Below are 21446 nucleotides of genomic sequence, written 5' to 3' on the forward strand. Positions count from 1 at the left end.
AACATTCTCTCCACCCAGGATACCACCTCCGCCATAAAATTCATCCGCTCAGACCCATGCCCACACCACATCTTCAGCCTCGGAAACCAAAGGATCGACTAGGAACTCACCACTACTCAACACCTTTATCCCCACCACATTTCCGGATGCCTGAAACAAGCTGAAGTCAGACCACTACTCAAAAAATCCTCAGCCGACCCCTGCACACTCAAAATCTCCCTGCTGTCATTCCCAGCAATAAACTCGATACCAGGAGCAGAATCATCTACTTAACGCCTCCAAATCCAGCTTTCGCAGCAATCACAGCACCGAAACAGTCCTGATCTCATCCATTGTTGACATCTGAACCCTCCTCGACCGAGGAGAAACAGCAGCTTCGATGCTCCTCGACCTCTCAGCAGCCTTCAACACCGTATCCCACCACATGCTAATGGAAAGACTCCACCAGTTCGACATCCAAGGGAACACGCTCAGATGGATCACCTCCTTCCTCACAGGAAGAACCCAGAGGATCCACCTCCCACCTTTTACCTCTGAACTTAAGCAGATCACTTGCGGTGTCCCCCAGGGCTCTACCCTCAGCCCACACTCTTCAACGCATATATGACCCCATTGGCCAATATCGTTAGATCCTGCACTCTTGACATAATTTCCTACACAGACAACACACAACTCATCCTTTCACTCACCGATCACCCCACCACCACAAGAACCAACTTCCACAGATGCATGACAGACGTCGCCGACTGGATAAACAACTACCTGCAGTTGAACACAGACAAGACGAAAGTACTGATCTTTGGCAACAGCAGCCAAACATGGATGTAGGACCCACTCCCTCCAACCACACCAGAAGAAACAGAATCATCATGGACAACAAGTTCACCATGAAATCACAGATCAACACAGTCTCCTCCGCCTGCTTCCTCACTCTGCGCATGCTACACAAAATCTTCAAGTGGCTACCCCAAAACACGAGATGCACCGTGAAAAGTCCTCATCACCAGCTGACTGTACTACAGCAACACACGCTACGTATGAATCGCTACACACATCCTACAGAGACTTCAGACCATACATACCACTGCCAGAATCATCCTTGGCCTTCCCTGATGAACCCACATCACATCCCACCTCAGGCAATTCCACCAGCTCCCCATACAGAAGAGATGCTGATTCAAGCTGCTCACCCACGCACACAAGGCTACACACAACCAAGGACCAACATTAACAACCGCCTGAACTTTCACCAACCAGCAAGACTCCACCTCTCTTTTACTTGCTCATACTCCCTGTATCTACTAAAGCAGAAGTGGAGGACGCTCCTTCTCCCACATCGCAGCAAAAACCTGGAACAGCCTCCCCAAGCACAACCGGATCATCACCTTATTTTCCCTCAAGAGCTGGCGGTTCGAATAAGCCTCCGGGACCTGCAAGCCCCTGGATACATTATGGGTGATTAGCCGCGCTTTATAAATCGTGATTGATTGAATCCAGTAACCAGTAGCAGGTGGCATCCAAGGCGGCCATCAAAAAATGTATATATATGATTATTTAAGGAGTGCAAAAAACCTGTAGCTAGAAAGTTTGCCTTTCTTCTGGTCATTGTACAGTTAGAAAAAGAGCAGAATGAAGAAAACCAAGTTCTGTTCTTTAAAGATAAGAGAAAGTTGTGCAGTCCAAGGCATGTTTACCAGGACGATTGAGGACAAGTCTAAGATCAGAGCAGAAGGAAACCAAAAGATTATTTGGTCATCGGTTCAGTGAAACACACAAAAGGTGATTAGAGGAATGCATGCAATTTGTCTAACCACTGGTAATCACTTGGGTAGCATTCAAATCAATCATTCTTTTGTCCACCATGCCAGGCCAAAATACATCTTGGGTTGCTTGCATTCTGGTTCAGAGAGAACTTGACTTCGTACTGGGCATCACTATTGATTTGTAGGTGGTATGGGTAACCAGTCCAATTCATCTAAGAATACTGAGTAGTTTCTAGATTTAGATGAAGAGCTGCTGCTGTGTGAGAAGCACCTCTACAACTTTGACACTCTTTAAATGCCCTTTTCAAATGTGTTTTTCTAGCAGAGTTTTTAAGCATAGGTTTACCACAAATATTTTGCCATTTTAGGAGGTAGGTCTTTAAGCATAGCTTTAGCTCACACTATCCCCACTGAGCTGAAAACTCAGATTCCCCATTACAGGCACAGTATTACAGCTTTGGATCAGTAAATGTCCATCCAGTCAACCTGGGACAGCATTATATAGTGTGCCAATGGGTGTGTGCGCCTGCTTTGTGCATCCCACGGGCACAATAGTATTACAGAAGGGGCCATGACACAAGCAGTAGTTTTAATACAGCCCCATGGAATAAATAAAAGCAGACCCTGACACGTATCTCACTCGCATTAAGGCTTGTCAGCGAAGCATAGAGTTGTCTAAACATAGGGAGGCAACTAATATAAGTTAAAACCAAACACTCACAAGATTTGAGTGCCATGGCTGAGTGCCACTGCAAGGAGAAAGTGAGTATAGGACAGAGGAGGAAAAAAGCACACAGGAAAATACATCCCAAAGTGTGAGGAAAAGTATGTTATAGGGGACAGAAAAGGCACATGAGCAGTGTAAAGAGAATGATGTGTGAGGAGAAAAGAGACTGAGTGAGAAAAAGAATCACCTACAGTTCAGACGAAGTCATCCACATATCCATAATTGTTTTACCCCTTTGGAATCACAAAATGGCATTGACTGACTCCCTCAATAAGTGACAGAAGATCCTGTCCCTGTATCCCAATTACCCATGGCTCCACATCCCCACATCACACTGTACGGCTGGAAAAAGACAGCATCATTTTCCACAGGGTATTAAACAATTCTTCCCTAGAACACTGCTGGCATTTCTTCTAACAAACAATGATACATGGATGGATTTTATTAAACTTTTTGACATCGTCTAAATACATAATTGGTCAGCATAAGCTTACCAATGACATGGATTAGTCTTATTTGCTGCTCCAGAAATTCCTTCCCCTTGAGGGAGGCCTAAAGTGGGGTGCCTACAGATCTGGTTGGATACTTCTTTTATCTGGCCGACAGGGACACATTTTTTAATCCTTTTAACGGCTTGTTCAAACATGGACACCTTTAAAGGTACCCTATACAAATATTTCTACCCTGACATGTTCCATAATTCAAATTAGCAATTTTAATGCCAAATTGGGGCAAAACGATTCTGATGATTATTGCAGAATGCCTGCAGATGACGTGGAAGTTGTTGTTTTTTTGTAGCAAAGAGGATTGTCAAGGACGTTATTAGATTTGATCTCCAACAGGCATTTGATCAATTTTCAACAGGTATTAGATTTGGAAAATGTGTTGTCCCCCTCCCCATCCATTGATATAGGTGTGGACGGCAATTCAACAAAATGCCAGGGGTAGCGGAAGTGACATGCCCTTTGACCCAATGACATTAAAGTATGTGACATCACTTATCCTTTTAGGTGATGACATCACATGATGTTGGTCTCTGATGGTATCACAGAAATGATGTCCCCGATGAAAACCTACAATAATGAAGGATCATTTAAATATTAAATAACAAAAAAGTAACTAAATGAGAGAAAAAGAGTTGTTTAGTTGCTTCTAAAACGTTACAAACAGCTGCATAGCTCTACCAGGAGTGCATTAATAACCTCATCAGGTTCAGATATAAAATTCTACAAAATGTTCATAGGCTCAAATAGAAATATAAGTGCCTGATTAGCCCCTGGCATGTCCGAGTGACATTTCAAATGTCTGGGATTAACAATCATATGTCCAACTACAGCCTAAGACTTGCAAGCATACTTAATAATATCTCCAAATAAAAATAAATAAAAAAATGCATCAAACAAAACATTTGCAATTTCCAATTTAACATTTTGCCCTGGTCGCCAAATACGGATACCTAATGATACCTAATGATTTCTCACACCTCTTCAGTGTCCACAGTATACACATGTAGTAAAGTAATTAGATTTCATTAGAGTTCTCAGAGTGTGCCTTGCAATTTGATTAACAGTGAACACTGGAATTACAGTACCAAAACTTGCAGAGCAACTCAATATTGATTTGCTTCATGCACTAATTTATCAGTACAAAAAGATCTATTAGATTCTTGCCCTGCCCAACTTTATAAGGTGCTTTTAAACCACCTTGTTTCATCTCCTGCCTTTTCTGCTTCTATGCCTTTCTCGTAGTTCTTTCCTTGCCTTTCATGCTCACTCTATTCTTTTTTAGGTCTTGCAGAGAGACCTATTGGGGTTAAACCAGAAAGCTAAACCAGGCGGATTTTGCCGAGTGCATGTGTGTCCGTACATGCGCTTTCCATTTGCTTCCCGAGCCGCCTGCCTGCTTCACTCTTCAAAGGAATGCGACCCCCGCCCACGCAATGCCGAGAGCCAGCGCTTCCCTCCCAATCGTCTTCATTTCGGGCCGTTTTTTTTTTTTTTGCGGCCGCCAATGCTTGTTTTATGTCTCCCCCACCCCGCTCCAAGATCGATTCACGGCACTCCCACGGTCAAAGACACAAGAGGCTCTCCCCGCGCCAAGACGGACGCATTTTTCCCTTTTTCTGACTTTTCAAATTCCTTCCTAACCTGTTAATTGTGCCTTCCTGACTCTATAACTCTTCCCTGCAGCTCCCCTAGATCAGTCTTCAGCTTTACCCCCAGTTCTCAGTGTAAGGATGAAAAATTAAATATTATCCCTTTCGCATCTCTATATTTTGCTCTTGCAGTCTCACTTCTTCTCTCACTTTTACCTCGCTCTGCTCTTCCTCTCGGGCTCTTTGTTTCTGCGGCTGTTGTCCATCTGATTTCTCACATGCTTTCCATTTCTCACACCAGTATTTCCAGTGACACTTCCCCCCCTTTCCCTCCGATTCCTGCCACCCTCTCATCATTCTGCTAGTGCTATCTCGGGCTTTAAGTGGGCTGGGGGAGGGGCATTGCTGCTTAGTGCAATGAGCTTCACTACCATCTAGTTCACCATTTCGGCATGTGGAGGGTCCGTGAGTGGAGCAGGATATGGAGGTAAGTGGGCCTGGCAAGACCGCAGCCCTGCCAGGGGTCACTCAGCACTAATGGATATTTGGTATTATCGCATTACCTCAAAATATTTTCTCACGCAATTCAGAGTGACAGTATTCAGAATTACTGTGCCTGCAATGCGCTTTGCACAGACACTAATGATGTCTGTTGTTCTGTGGCTCTGTGAACAGGCCCAGGGCCGAGGAGAGGTCACAGGTTATCAGCCATTTACAAGTCACAGACTCCTGTGGCTGGAAGCTTTTGACCCAGCTTTACTGTAGTATACATGTCAGTACTGGCAGCTCCCCCCCTGCCCCTTCGCTTTTCCTTTTGGTCACGGCAGCCTCTGTTTTGTTTGAGTGAGTGGTTAGGGGGGGTGGGGTGGGCTTGGTTGAGGGCAGATTGTCTCGGAGCTCTCGCCACAAAGCTCAGAGCCTTCCTACTCACACAGTGATTTAAGATCTCTATCAAATACTAGCAAAGCATTGCCGGTTGCCGCCTGTGCCTTCCTGGAATTCACTAGTGTTCAGAGGGGAGGGGAAGTGGCTTCCGAGTTTCGAAAAGCAGTTGGCACTGCAGGGGGTCAATGGCAGTCACTATTCAGCCCACTCCCAAGTAGACTGACCCGGACGCAGACCATTGTTATTTCCAAACATCAGGGCTTTAAGTGGGATAGAAAAAACTGAGGTTTCTTATTTTACCGTGGCCGATCTAATAAAGGGGAGGACCGAAAGCACTTAAGCTAAAAATCTATCCTTAGCTTAGTGTGCTGCCCGTCTGGAATATTTTGCTGCTTCTGTCCATTCGTCCAGCTATTTAAAAATAGTGACATTACACCTACAATGAGCACTCAGAATACCATTCCATACCTACGTAAAAAAATTATAAACAGGGCCTCGAAATTAAAATAGTACTTTCACCAAGTTTGTCTTTAACAAGTGTCAGTGCGCTTCCGGTTCACTAGAAAGCGCATGAGCAATTAATTGTATGTGTGGACTTTTGAGCGCCACAAGCCACAGAGATCAACCCTTAGCGCTTGCATACTTATTGTTTGAATAGTTTTGAGGCAGCTACACATTCAGTTTACCTGTGTTAAATCCGTGCAGGGTTTTTTAGGTGCTGGCAGGGCTTTAAGTGAACGGGTCTCACTGGGTCTGATCATAACTCAATTGATGATTCAAGCCACAAACCTAAGCTCTCCTGTTCAATCCAGCATGTGTGTTTGGTAACTGCCTGGCTTATTAAGGTACTCAATTTCAGGGTCCACTACTTCCGATCGCTTAGAAGGTGCTCTGCAGTCCATCCTACCACAGTGAATGCTGGGAACCGCAGAGGAAATGTTGCTCCTGATTGGCACAATGTGGTGGGTGGCACTTGTTTATTTAAAATTCTTTACGAAAAATGTAATGTTTTGGTCTTTTTGCACAACGTGAAGCAGAACGTGCAGTGTATTTTCGGGGCATGGTTCCTTCGCCCCAGTCCTGCCTTCTTTAATAGATCCTCGATGAAATACATCATTCTCGTCCAGAGTTTCCCTATCATTAAACACCTTGTTTTTTTCGTTGCACACTTTAAAACTTTCTCTTTGGCACACATTACCAGCCGTCAGTGCACACTTTCACAAGGCATACACCACCTGCCGTCAGTGCTCACTTCCACCAGGTACACATACCACCAGCCGTCAGTGCACACTTTCACCAAACACACACCACCAGCCATCAGTGCACGCTTCCACCAGGTACACATACCACCAGCCGTCAGTGCCCACTTTCACCAGGCACACACCACCAGCCGTTGGTTGGTGGTGTATGCCTGGTGAAAGTGTGCACTGTCAGTGCACGCTGCCACCCCAGGCATACACATCAACAGCCATCAGTGCACGCTTCCAACCTTCACACACACCACCAGTGCACACTTTCGCCAGGCACACAACACCAACCATCAGTGCACGCTTTCACCAGGCATACACACCACCAGCCATCAGTGCACAATTCCAACAGGCACACACACATCACCAGCCATCAGTGCACGTTTCCACCAGACACACACACCACTAGCCATTAGTGCATGCTTCCTCTAGACACACACACACCACCAGCCATCATCACCAGTCAGTGCATGCTTCCATCATGCACACACACTACTAGCTGTCTGTGCCCGCTTCCATCAGACACACACACCACCAGCCGTCAGTACACACTTTCACCAGGCATACACACACTGCCAGCTGCCAGTGCACATTTTAACAGGCATACACAACACCAGCTATATTTACATGCTTCCACCAGGCACACACACCACCGTTTGTCAGTGCACGCTTTCACCAGGCATACACACCACCATCCGACCCGCCTAATTGTTAGCCAACTATTTTTTTATGTATTGTCTTTTACACACGTTTGTTAGGCTGATCTATTTTAGTACACATTATGCTGCAATCTGGCGTTTATAAGTTTTTTTCTGGCACACCTCTACCCCAAGGCCTCTCACTGAAAGGTGTGAACTCTAGCACTGCCACGCTCGCGAATGCCTTACAGAGCAACCACACACACACCACACACACACAACACCACACACCCACACACACCACACACACCACACACACCACACACACCACAAACACACACCCAACACCACACACACACACACCCAACACCACACACACACACCCAACACCACACACACCCCCAACACCACACACACCCAACACCACACACACCCAACACCACACACACACACACACACCCAACACCACACACACACACACATCCAACACCACACACACAACACCACAGACAACCACACAAATACAACACCACACATACAACCACACATACAACCACACAAATACAACCACACATACAACCACACACATACAACCACACATACAACCACACATACAACCACACATACAACCACAACCACATACAACCACAACCACATACAACCACAACCACACATAAAAACACACACACAACAAACACACACAACTACACTGAAAACCAAACCATCAGTGCACACTTTCACCACGCACAGACACCATCACTCATCAGTACATGCTTTCACCACAAACACCACCATCCATCAGTGCAGGCTTTCACCGGACACAGACACCACCCGCCGTCAGTGCACGCTTCCACCAGGCGGACACCAACAGACATAGTACACACTTTCACCAGGCACACCCAATCAGTGCACACTTTCACCAGGCACGTACACACCACCAGCCATCACTGCACGCTTTCACCAGGTATACACACACCACCAGCCGTCAGTGCACAATTTCACCATTCACACACACCACTAGACGTCAGTGCACTCTTTCACCAGCCACAAACACATCACCAAACGTCAGTGCATGCTTTCACCAGGCAAACAACAACAGCCGTCAGTGCACACTTTCAAAAGGTACACACACCACGAGCCGTCAATACACGCTTTCACCAGACACACACCACCAGTTGTCAGTGCACGCCCGCACTCTATCTATTCGCCCTCACTCTATCTATCTAAAGCCCTTCATTTCAATACTCCCAGGTACCTGGCACAAAAACCTGAACTATCCTGTGGAGAGAGAGCATCAAGAAGCGCATCTACTTTTCTGTTGAAACCTTGCATCGTTAGCAAAAAGAGAACTTGTCACTGAGCTTTCTAAGGTTCTGTCCCTAAGATTTAGAACTCACTACCACTGGAAGTACGCAAACTCACCTCAACAACAGCATTCAAACTGGAAACCAAAGGATTCCTAATGAGCAAATTATTACACTAGTGGGTTAGGCTCTCGGGATTGGGTGACTTGTTTTTTTTTTTTATTATTACCATGGAACCTTCATTTGACACGGATCTGCTACTTTGCATATTACTGCCCCCCCTAGGGCCCACTTACTCCTGTTTATATGATCCCTGTTTACTATGATTATTTTTGCCCCCTTCATGGCCCACTTACTTCTGTTTACTGTATTATCCCAGTCTTTTACTAATTTGTTGTTGACATTACACTCTTGGCCTCATGTAAAGCGCTCAGATATCCTTCGGGATCTAGTTCCCGCTATATCAAACTTTATAAATAAAATACATTAAAAAAAAATAGCTATGAGCTTGCGGGAACTCTTTGGGATATCTAGCACAAAGCCCAGCAGTGCTATCAGTGGCATAAGGTGAGGTTGGTTTTCGGTGATATTTCCTACGTGTCTACTGATGTCACCCAGAATTGTGCTATTCGTCCACAGTACCAAGCCAGGTGTATGAATGCTGCGTTTTGTGATGCGCATCTCCAACATCTTGTGTCAGGATGTACACCTATACAATGTAATTGAGGCGGCATACGATACACCCTGTGTATAAAGTTGAAGTGTATAAGCCGCAATCTATAGTTCAGTGAAAGATGTTCCAATTGTGAACAGCTGAATTGCCATTGTTTATCAGTTATTTCAATGTCTGCTTCATTTTCCCAATGTGCTTTTGACGAGCTCGAGATAATGGGGGATGTTTCTGGTGTTGTGCTATAAATACGGGTTATCAATTTACGAGGGGATGAGTTAGACAATATGTTTTCCATGGCTGGCAAAGTGGGAGGCACCTGAGGGAAGTCGGTGTATCTCGCCCTGCATGCTGCTCTGAGTTTGTAATCTAACATGTCGGATTGTGAAGGTGTTTGCTGTTTGCACATCTGTTGAAGGGAAACAAACTTGTTGTCTGGATAGAGATCGCTTCCCTTTGTTAGCTCATGGGCCTCTGCCCTTAGTGTGGTAGCCCTGTATGTCAGTGGAGCTAGGAGCGGATTTCCCCTCAGTGGCATGGACGGAGTGTACAATTCGGTTTAACCTGCTCTCTTTGCTATACTTCTCCATGCCCACCACGTTGTTTCCAATATACCTATTTCCATGTGAAGTCTCCTGTAGGGTTGGTATACTGCTGCATTCAGTGGGATGGGTGCAGCTCTATCTATTTCTATCGCCACGTGAGGTTGGTATGGTGTCGGGGATGACAGAAGTGCAGATATTGCGCTTGTGCGCTATATGCGTAAAGTTCAAAGTCTGGAGCTCCTAGCCCACCCTCAGCTAGTGGTCGTGTCAGCAAATCCCATGAAACCCTAGGTTACCTGCCCGCGCACCCATACAAGCCCAATGATGCTAGTACCAAGCCTTTAAAAAAATGAGTATTCAGTGGCATGAGTATATTTACAAATAAATATAAGAGTTTGGGTAGTATCGCCATTTTTGTGATAGCAATACGACCCGTTAAGGATAACGGAAGCGGTTTCCATCGCTGGACCTTGCTTTCAATCCAATCGATCACTTTCCCATAGTTAGCTAACCATATTTCTGGCATGGATCTGCTAATCCAGACACCCAAGTAACGTATTTCACCTTCAGCCCACTGAATAGGAAATTCAGTCTTACATGGGGCAGTGTCATCTGTTCGTGGTAGCATGTGGATTTCGCCCAGTTTATTTGTATCCCAGTTAACCCGCCAAATCAAACCATTTCCCTCATAATTACGGCAAAATCATCTCTGGATTCGTCAAATAAATTGTTGTATCATCCGATTACATGGAGATCAGTATCCCCCTGGATGTAAAACAGATACTCCATTGCGTGTGGTGTTGACGGAGCCTAGCTTCCAGTGGTTCTGTGGCAATCGCGAAAAATAATGGCGATAGTGGGCAACCCTGTCTCGTCCCTCTCGTGATAACAAACGGTTCCGACACTTGCCCATTTACCTTCACTCTCGCCATTGGTGTATTATATATTAGTTGTATTTGTTTAATGAACATAGGGCTTAATCCCATTCGGGTTAGTAATGTAAAAAGGAACTTCCACTCCTGAGAGTCAAGCGCTTTTGTAGTGTCTAGTAATGCAGCCACTGCCTGGACATGAGGAGCCAAATAGTGCAGCAGACCAAATACTGTTCTTAGATTATGAGCTGTTGATCGGCCCGGGATAAACCCAGATTGATCCGGCAATGCAATCTGCGGCAGCATCAGCTGAAGTCTGTTTGCAATTAGTTTGGCATAGATCTTGGCGTCCAAATTAATTAACAGTGGTCTATAGGAGTCTGGTTTAGCGGGGTCCTTATTGGGTTTTAATAAGGTGATTATTGTGGCCTAAGGTTAGGGGGTAGAATGCCTGTGTCGATTGCTTCCTGATACACCTGTAGTAGGCGGGGAGCAAGAATATCTACGTACTCTGAAAAAGGCCGCAGTCAGTCCATCTGCTCCTGGGGATTTGTCAGCGGGCATACCGTTTATCACCTGCCGAACGTAGTCGACCGTAATTGGCAGGTCCATATATTCTCTAGAGTCCCTGTTAAACCACTCCAGAGCTACAGTATCCAGGTAGTCTGTAATGTCCCCGTTTTAAGTAACCCTGGGCGAAGGACTTCGCTACGCTGGGCGTAGTGTTGCCTACTTCGCCCTTTGCAAAGTAAGCGTAGGAGGCAACACTATGCCCACTCCATGGGTTGCCCGCCACCCGCCTCCCTCCCACCCTCCCCATCACACCTAACTTTTGTAAACGCTAAAATAAAAGTAAATAAAAGGCACTTACCTTGTCAGCTGCGTCCCAGGGCTCCCTCTGCTCGTTCGGGCCGCCGCCGCCATCTTGGATACCAATGCGCATGCGGCTGCGCATGCGCATTGGTATCCAAGATGGCGGTGATGGCGGCGCGAACGAGCAGAGGGAGCCCCGGGACGCAGCTTACAAGGTAAGTGCCTTTTATTTACTTTTATTTCAGCCTTTACAAAAATTAGGTATATAGGGGAGGGCGGGAGGGAGGCGCATAGTGGGGCTACGCGAACTGCGTAGGTTGGCGGTTTCTCGCCCACTTTGCGTAGCTTCGCGTAGCCCCACTACGCATACTACACCCAGGGTTAGTTTTAAGTGCTATGCAGCTTCCCCTGGTAACCACTTTAAACGCTTTCCACAGCGTTCCTGGCGAGTCCACTGTCCCCTCATTCAATGTGAAGTGTTAGATAATTTTTTCCCTTAATTCCTGCTTGGACACCTGATCCAATAGTGCAACTTTTTGAAAACACCAGGTAGGTTGCCTATATGGCGGTGGAACTGGCAATTTTATCTGCGTGTGTGCGTGATCAGAGAAGGTGCATGATTAGTGCGTAGCTTCCGATACCCAGGAGTGTGAGTCTCTAGAGACTAGCCAATAGTCCAATCTGGACCATGCGTTGCAGTGATGCATCACGCATGTACCCTCCCCAACTGTTGGGTGGAATATTCTCCAGGAGTCCACCAGGTTGAGGTCTTCTATAATACCAGTCAGTATTTCTGCTGCCTTCAGGTGGTACTGGCAAGACGCTCCCTGCCGATCTGCTACAGGTGATAGAACATTAAAATCTCCTCCCCACAAAATTGGTATATCTTCCAATGCCTGTATTTTCTGACTCAGATGTTGGAAGGCAGGACTATCTGTGTTCGGACTGTAAGAGTTTATGATCACCACAGGGGTATTATAAAGTGTACCTGGTAACAGTATATATCTCCCTTCTCTGTCTATTATCTTGAGATGTGTTTTCCATTGAAGGCCTCTGCGAATAAGGATAGCCACCCCCCTTGAATAGTTCGAATATCAAGCTTCTACCACCTCCCCCATCTGTTCTGTTTAAGCGTGTTAGTATCTGCAGATGTCAAGTGAGTCCTGCAGCAGGCAGATATCTACTTTATGGCTCAATAAATGGGAGTGGATCAGCCTGGCCCTCCTGCGGTCATTCAGGCCTCTAACATTCCAAGAAAGACACGTGAGTCGTCATGATGAGCATATGCATGGTCAACTTCCATCTATGTGACCTATGTTCAAGCAGGCGGGTGTAGCTCGATGACATGCTGCGAGGCGGGTCTATGGCCCAAGCCCTCTGAGTAAATCAGCGTGTACTATATAGTTTCGCCATGTGTATTGTGGCATTTGATAAGGCAGGTTAAATAAACTAAACAACTCCCAAACTCCCCTCCCCACCAACCCCCCAATCAGGTTGTGAATTGCCCTCCCTCTTCCCCCAGAACTGTAAACACATGGTCCACAGTGGTGAACACCAGGGAATCATCCCAGTGGGGTACGTGAGTCCGCTGGCTATCCTCCCCTGTACTTGTGACAGGGTGGCCGAGTGCATAACACACATCCACGGAACCAATCCGTTCAAAGTACCAACAGTCAACCTTCAAATCATGTGAAGCATCCTATAGCCTAACCCCTTTCAGGAATATGCAAGTCAAGCATGGCAGGTATCTTTTAAGAGCAGTCTAGTATATTAACATAGTTTTCAGTGGGTGAAACTTATCGGCTTTTCCATCGTACTGGCTCAGATCCGTCAATCATTGTTACTCAGATTGTTTTCAGTCTATGAATTACTGGTCGCTGCTCATGGTTTGTGTTCATTCGCCATCTGTTTTGCGGAGGTTAGTGCAACCTTTGCATCCGTGAAAAAGGTAGGCTTCTCGATCCCCTGAACTCTGTTTGGTAGGGTATATCAAGGCGTATTTGGTTCCGATCTGTTAAAAAATTCTCTTCGCAGGAATGAATTCCCTCCAGGCTGCCTTCAGAGTGTGAAGTGTGGACTTCAGAGTGTGAAGTCTGGATATAGCGCTATGTTATTTCCTTTGTACTGTATATCACCTTTCTCCCTGGCCATCCTCAGTATAGTGTCACAGTACCTGTAATTCAATACTCTAGCCAGTATTGGCCGTGCCGGCGCACCCAGTCTTGGACGTGATCCAAGCGTGTGGTGCGCTCGCTCGATAAGAAACATGGCGGACAGGTTCGGTCCGAATAGGTCAGTCATCATTGTTTCAATGTACTTCTCCATATTTTGGATATCTGTCATTTCCGCAATTCCTGTAATTAGTATATTATTTCTTCAAGAACCGCCTTCCAAATCCGCATTCTTTTGTTCCGCAATTTCTTGTCCATTTCCGTCTGGCCCTCTTCCGTTTCCGTCACTCTCGTTTCCAGTACGCTTATGCTGCCTTCCTGCTTTTCCACTTGTTGCATTATTCTGTCCATTCTCTCCGCCAGTGAGTCCATCCTGGTGTTTAGTCCCTGGAGACTAGTTTTTTGATGTTTAAACATTTCCCGAATATCTTCGGCTGGTGGCAGGTTTGATGCATGTTCTTCAGACTACTCCTGGTGGCCTGCTTCGCCTTCCGCCCCTTTGACAGTTTTCTTGTCGAAATTCATTCTTTGTTGGGGTGTGTCCGGCTTCCCCATGTTGGCCCTCCATTCCTACCAGTACAATAACCTCAATTGTCATGTTGCAGTATAGTGTTCACTGTTATGGTATCGAGAATCGCAAACAGACTAATCCTCGCCCTGGTGTCTCCGCTTTTGCCCAAATATCTCAGAGGTGACCTGTGCAAGATGCTGAGGTTCTATTTCTACAGCTCGCTCTCTCAGTACATGTGAGGCGGAGGGAGGGTAGGGAGGGCCACACGCAGATTGAGCTTCCACTCCTCTGCGCCCCCCACCGTCCGTGTGGTCCACAGTGCGTTATGTGTTTACCTCAATGGTAACCGGCCTCTCAGTTGTTTAGGCTACGTACGCAGATGCACCACGGTATCAATTATGGGCCTCGTGCTAGGAATATCTACTTCCATCCAGGCCGCTACGTATCCACCTGTCAGTCTGCGTAACGCAACCTGCGGCAACACCAGTGCCGTGGTGAGTAGTATATGCAGTAATGACAGTATTAATATTTACCACACATGTAGCATGATTGACCGAGCTTGCAAAGTCTTCTGTCCATGGCAGAGGAGAGGAGGGCCGCAGCCCCCTGGCCTTGCTACAGGTCTCACTCTAGAGTTGCAGTCCCCAATGCGCAGCCACAGCATCCGCCCCGCTGCAATCCAATGTTCCCAGCTTCCAGTTATCTCAATCCTTAACCCCGCAGCGGTCCACTGTGAAATTGCCTCCCTATGCCTCCACCTCTAGTTGCCTATCATGCGGGTCAGTGTGTTTCCGAAGATGACCCTTAGCTTTGAGCAGGGCAGGTTCAGTCTTCAGGCCGCCTACTGCTGCAAATTTCCCCCGAGCCCTACACAATGGCAGCTCTGCGTACACTTTCCAGTCCGGGTTCCCAGCTAGTCAGATAGGGAATCAGCAGCTACTCCCCTTAACGACAGATTTCAGGGCTACCCAAGCTGTCTGTCTCTTAGCCCCATGTAAGCGACCAGGCCTCTGTACCTTCATCCTAGGTCCGCCGCCGCCGCTTTCTGATCTCGTGTACAGGCACCGGCAGTATCCCGCACAGCTGCACTTTGTGCCTGAGCTCCGGGCACTTCTTTCCTTTCCGTTCTGTCCCTCCTTGTGTACGGGGTCTGCCCTTCTAATCGCACCTGCTTCTCACCGCCTTCAGTGCCTCCGCTGATTTCCGGTTTCCCGGCGCCCTCACACATAGCTTCAGGGCGACGGCAAAATCCAGATCCCGGCTTCAATCAGCGGTGTCCTAAATATGCCTTATGTTGTCTCGGGAACTTCGTCGTCTCAGATCTCCGCTTTAAATTACCAAAACATTTACTCAGGACTGCTGGCTTTTTTCAGCGATGGTCACCTGTGGATGTACCACAGTGCTGTGTGTTTTGTTTCGATTTATAACAGATTAATTTCCTTCGGCCAGCGGAGCCTCTCTAATGTGCGGCCATTCCGCTGCACAGTCAACACACGCCCCCACATAAAAAGATTAATTGGATATATAAACAACATTCTTGAATCAATCTGCATTACAGTGATTATTGTATGTTGTGAGGGACCATTGTTTCAAAAAAAAAACTTTTAGAAAGTAGGCATTTTCTTTTCTAACCATTCTGTGTGCCTCTGCTGGCTTGTGAATTGACGGTCTGGTTTTGGAGTGACAGGGGTTGGGGATGTGCATTCACCGTAGACGGCCACAAAGGGGGGGTTTGAGGTGTGCCCTGCCTTTCCCGAGTGACTCAGAGCAGAGCTGGATAGACCCGGGCTGCATTTAGAGCTGTGGGAGGATTGTACCTTGCACCTGAGTAGGCCCTATCGCTTGTGCACAATGCTGTCTCCATCTCCTGCCAAGAAACTGGATGTTGGACTTGGCCCTTCTGGCAGGTTCACCCCTCGCTAATTGTTCGGCGCGGGAGCCCACCCTGCTCATTGCCGTGTTCCCCTTTTGTGGCGATTTATCTATATCCAATGGAGCCTACCCCTCTTGGGCCGGATTATAGGTTTTTATTGAAGAAATGGGTGCCCACCCCGTATTGCCGCCAAACAAGCCGCCAAGGAACTCCCCTGGGGCCACCGCACTGCCCGCGGCGACCCGGAAGCGAAGGGAAGGCGCCCGGAAGTACTGAGCACGAGAGCAGGAGCAGCGGGAGCCTACCCCGCGCTCCTGCGTGTGAGGCAGAAGCCGGCGTCCTTCCCAATGGGGCTCCCATGAGCGAGGGAGACCCCCGCGTACATCGAACCAAGTAGAGGAGAGGTCGGCAGCCGCAGCGTCGGAGAGTCCTGAGGAGCGGGAGCTCTCCTGCCACAGCCGCCGTCCCGGTGAGTGCGCAGGGGCTGAATTGAGAGAGCGGGTCCGTCGGGGCACATTGCCGGTGCCCGCCCCCCACCCCCTCCAGTGGTGCTGACTCGCTGGTGGGGCAGTGTCCAGGGTAGAGCGGCCCCGGCAGACAGCGGGCCGCTCCCCTAGCAAGGTGCCGTTGTCTTTAGAGCCCTGAGAGGCTCCAAGGCATTTCTCCGAGCCGGAGGGCTCCAACCAGGCGGCAAGTTGCTTCGCGAGCCCTGAAAGGCTTAAGGGCATTTCTTTTATTTCGAGCCGCAGAGGCTCTGTGGCACAATTCCACTTCGAGTCCCCCGAGAGGGACTCGAACGTCTTTGGGGGCATTTTGGATTGGTAGAGCAGCCCCGGAAGGCAGCGGGCCGCTTCCACCTTTCCCCACAGTGGTTCTTGAGCCCAGCGAGGCTCACAGGGCCACAAATGTTTTGGTGGCCAGAGCCTGCGAGAATCCTGCATCCAAGGGGGCAGGTTGTGTTCAGAGCCCACTAGGCTCCACCGTGTTGGTCCCATTGTCTCCACAGCTGCCCAGCACTTATTGGGCAGCTGCTCCGTTTAGGCCCCCTGACATTTTGGACACAGGGCTGGTCAGCCCCTGAAAGGACAGGTTGGCCTAGGGACCGTTACATGCTTTGGCTTATGCAATTTCTGCACAATTGTTCTTTGCTGCACCTTTGAATGTGTTTTTATGCGTCATGTGCTTTTCCCTGCACCTCTGAATGTGTTGTGATGCATCATGTGTAATGTTTTCATACCTATACCCCTAAACATATAGTGATACTTAGGTGGTTGTTCTTCCTAGTACAGATGTTGCTAGTGAGGTCCTGGTTCCCTGCGTGACATTCTCCTAAGGTGGTTAGGGTTGCGTAGGTGGTACTTGCCTGTCGCCAGTGATTACTGGTCGTGTGCTCTATTTTCTAATTTGTGCTACAGGGATAATTGTTCTATGTGTTAAGCGCTATTCCAACAAGTATCCTAGTTCTAAAAGTGCTTATTCCTGACAGTGGTCCATGGGCCCCTGTCCTGTACATATATCCCCTGTAAATTCTGGCCGTGCCTTTGGCACATTGTAAAGTGTGTATTTATTATCTAATGTGTTTTGTACAATACAAAGGCTATTTTTATATATAACCTTGTGTTGAGTTTCTTTTGTGGTGGGCCTTGGGTGTTGTTGCTGGGTGCGCGCACAATGTAGTTCCGTAGTTTGAGGGTCTGTGGTTCCGTACCCGTTCAATAAAGGTCGTTGGAAATAGATGATTTTGGTGTCAGTGGACCGCAAATCACGAGTGCGGTGTGTACGAGTGTTTTCGTCTTAATCGATCAATGAGAACACTACGTATTCAGGGATTTCGTTTGAGCCCTCGGGTTCCATTTTGTGGACGGCAGCAATTTTGTGTGGTTGCCCTCACATAGGCCGATGACTGCGGCCGAGCGAGTCCATGGGACACGTACACCTTAGCTGACTCCTGAGTGACCTGGCCGAACTAACTCCCTTGCCCGAGGCTGACCTCGCTGAGCCAGTTCCTTGTTAAGCAGCTGGTCAGACAAAGATCAAAGAGCAGGACATTGCCGAGTTTACAGTACACTGCACCCACCCTTCTATCTTGCTTCCAATCTGTTTCTGCTCCTTCCTTTACGACATTATCACTGAATTATTGCCTATCACAACGTCGTAATAACTCCAGGCAGAGCTATTTGTTTGTCACAAGTTTTATGTTTGAGATACCTGTTTTGAAGTCGTATTTTACTACCTGTACGTTGAATTGTTTGTCTCTGGTCTTGTTTGGTTTAGACAGATACTTTATTTTTCTTAACTGGTGTGGTGTCCATTTGTGGTGGTTTTTACTGTACTTTGCCTTTTGGATAAGCCTGTCTGCTTGTGCCAAGCTACCAAGGGGTGAGCAGAGGTTATCTTGTAGTGTAGTTCCTATTTTCCCTATAGGCCTGCGCATTGGAATAATAAACAGCAGTGTAGACGTAGGACTGAGGTCTTCTAGGTCTCTACTGACTATGTTAGACTTAATTTAGGTTTGCGCCAGCTATCTCAGAGGTCACTGGAAACTTTCTTGACTGAATAGGAAGTGATCAGCTTCCCTGGCTCAGACTAGAAGGGATTCAGCTTCCGACAACCGCGTAAACATGACAACTTTGCTCCCCAGAATAAGAGTCAATCTCTAGAGTCGTGTGAAACAATAGACAGCTATTTCACTCAGTAATACGTGCGTTCTTAGTTTCACCAGGGTGCAGAGAATAGAGAGACGGGAGTTTTCAATAAAAGATATAATTTATTGAGCAGTCTTCTTTCTCATGCAAGAGAAATTAATTGCCACAATTGCAAGACTTGTTATTATGAAAAGTGCGTACAGTAAAAGGAGTATTACGAAATAATACTGTAAAAGCATTGATATGGTTTCTTAGTCATAAGATAGTGAAAATGAATAAAATATGTACATTCATATATACATTGGCTAACGACCTCAACTGGTGCTTCTAACTACGCCTACCCCGGTGTACCTGACCTAAGCCTAATACGTGGGAGGGAGTAAGTAAGTAGAAGTTTAAGTTAAGTTGGTTTTGCCAAGAGTTTGATTCAAGAATTCTCTCTAAGGATTTAGTCAGCACCGTACCTCTGGAATAGAATGTAGGAGGTCTGGTATCTCCCTCTCAGGACCCGATATCCCAGTCACCTGCAAGGGTAGGCTGGAAACGCCGGAGCTGGATTTTCTCGGCAGAAGAAAAGACAGCGTCTTTCTCAGCGCGTCAAGGAGGAGGGGCAGCGTCCGTGGGCTTCTCGCATCTGCTGGGCTCTCTGCAAGGGGACAGCTGTTCTGCTCCAGTATTCACCACCGTGTGTTTGCTTAAGGCAACGTTGGTATATTTATACCTGAAATGTGCAGAGTTTGACGTAAGTTTTTGGACATAAGACGTCAATAAAGATGTCACGAAGAACTGGTCATTCTTACAGTGCTCGCAGGAGTTTACAAATCAAAACAAAGCAAGCGGGGCTTTCCCAGGTTGCTGGGGGTTTGGTATGTCGAAAGAACTTGGTGTGCTATCTAGGAATCTAAGGAAGTGGCTTCTGCTGTGTCATGGACTGCAGAGGCGAGTTACTGAAATATGGCTCTGATTATTATGCCATTATAGGGATATATATTGATTATAGCCGTATAGAGGCATGAGGTCACAATATTGATCGGGGTCCTAGATAAAATACATCACCCACTCCACGAATTTATGTCCATCAAATTACTAAAAACTTAAGCAATAAGATGCACGTGTATTCCTACCCACCCCAAAATACATTTTGCATTTGAAATTGTGTACATGAAATACATGAAAATGATAATAGTTACTGTACGTTATTAAGCAGAGTAATCATTCAAAAATTTTTGCATGTATATTCAGTTGAACGATTTTGCGAAAAATTACACATGAAATGTCTCAATACAGAAAAGAAGGGCGAGACTAGTTCATCACATATAAATACAATTGCCATAAAATGTGCTAGAGGCAATATTTTTTCTCTAGATCTATTGAAAATAGAAGCTCGGTTCTTTATGAATAGTTCTACTTTAAGCAAAGTACATGTGCCAGAAAAAAGTAAATATTTTGGAAAAAATAATTTCATAGTGAGCGGGGCAAAAATAGTTCCAAACGTTTTTCAGTAGCTCTTGTTGATCAAAGCCGAAGACCGAATTCAGTGTTCATGGGAACGCTGTGTGCCGGATTGTTTTCCAAAAAGTTATTGTTTCTGTTCAGGGGAGAACATCATTTCAGACAGGCTTGCAAAGAATTGGTCTACATATTCAGGTGACAGGTCGACCAAGTTCGATAATGATGTAACTTGTCAGTTGCGAGAATGATTGCTATCATCGATTTCAGGATCAGCAATGCTCACAGAAGGTCGTACCTGGATGATGTTGCTTTCATTTCTTGCTTCACTGCCACCACCTAGTTGTAGCGCAGGAGTCTCAACGAATGCCATCATCAGGATTGGTAACCGCTGGGGACAACACGATGCGTGAGCCGTTACTGGACTTAGCAAAGTATCGACATCCATTGGTACTGCTGATTGTAGTGCAAGACAGGTGTCTAACACGCATTCCTCTCTGCATAGCATACAACGAAGCACAGGTAAGATGCAGGTCTGCCATATAGGTCTGAATGAAAGAAACCAGGTCATATTCAGATCTCTTAGCCGGGCTAGTCCAAGGACTTTAGTTATGCGGTCCTGGTAGCGTATTGCTAGGATTGTTTCTTCCATCCTTGCCGGAGTCATGTCTGCGTTTTGGCTTGCCATATCGGAGCAGGAGGATCAAAAATAAAATACCTGCTACGAGTCCCAAAAATAGTGGTAGGCCGCCAAAGACCGAATGGACAAAATTGGGAAAGATGCCCAGGACTGCTTCGAAGGTTGTTAACAGTCCCGAAAAACTTGTCTTAAATACATTCGAGATACCACTGGCATTCGACATATTTAGGATTTGACTGAGCATTTCTGTGAAATGCACCGGGCAGTTTGTTGATAAAAGTGTATGTATCTCTGCAGTTGTCCTTGCAACTTGGAGATCATACGTCTCTTTTGATGACGTGATGGGCACTGTTGTCTGCAAAAGCACAGACTTCATTCTGCTTAAAGTATCAATTCGTATAGAAGAGATATTCAAAGGAGGCCACTGAGTCTCCAGGGCCAGATACAATGCTTGCATACAGCAAGTGACCATGGAGCTGACGCTTAAGAGATATGCTTTCCCTGGCACCAAGCCACAACAGCTGTGATCCGTTATTAAATCGTAACTCCCGTTAGAAAGTTGCCTAAAGAATGGCTCTATCTGTGTTGCAGGTGTGCC

Source organism: Lissotriton vulgaris, chromosome 2_2 (assembly GCF_964263255.1).
Source record: "Lissotriton vulgaris chromosome 2_2, aLisVul1.2, whole genome shotgun sequence".
NCBI classification, from domain to species: Eukaryota; Metazoa; Chordata; class Amphibia; order Caudata; family Salamandridae; genus Lissotriton; species Lissotriton vulgaris.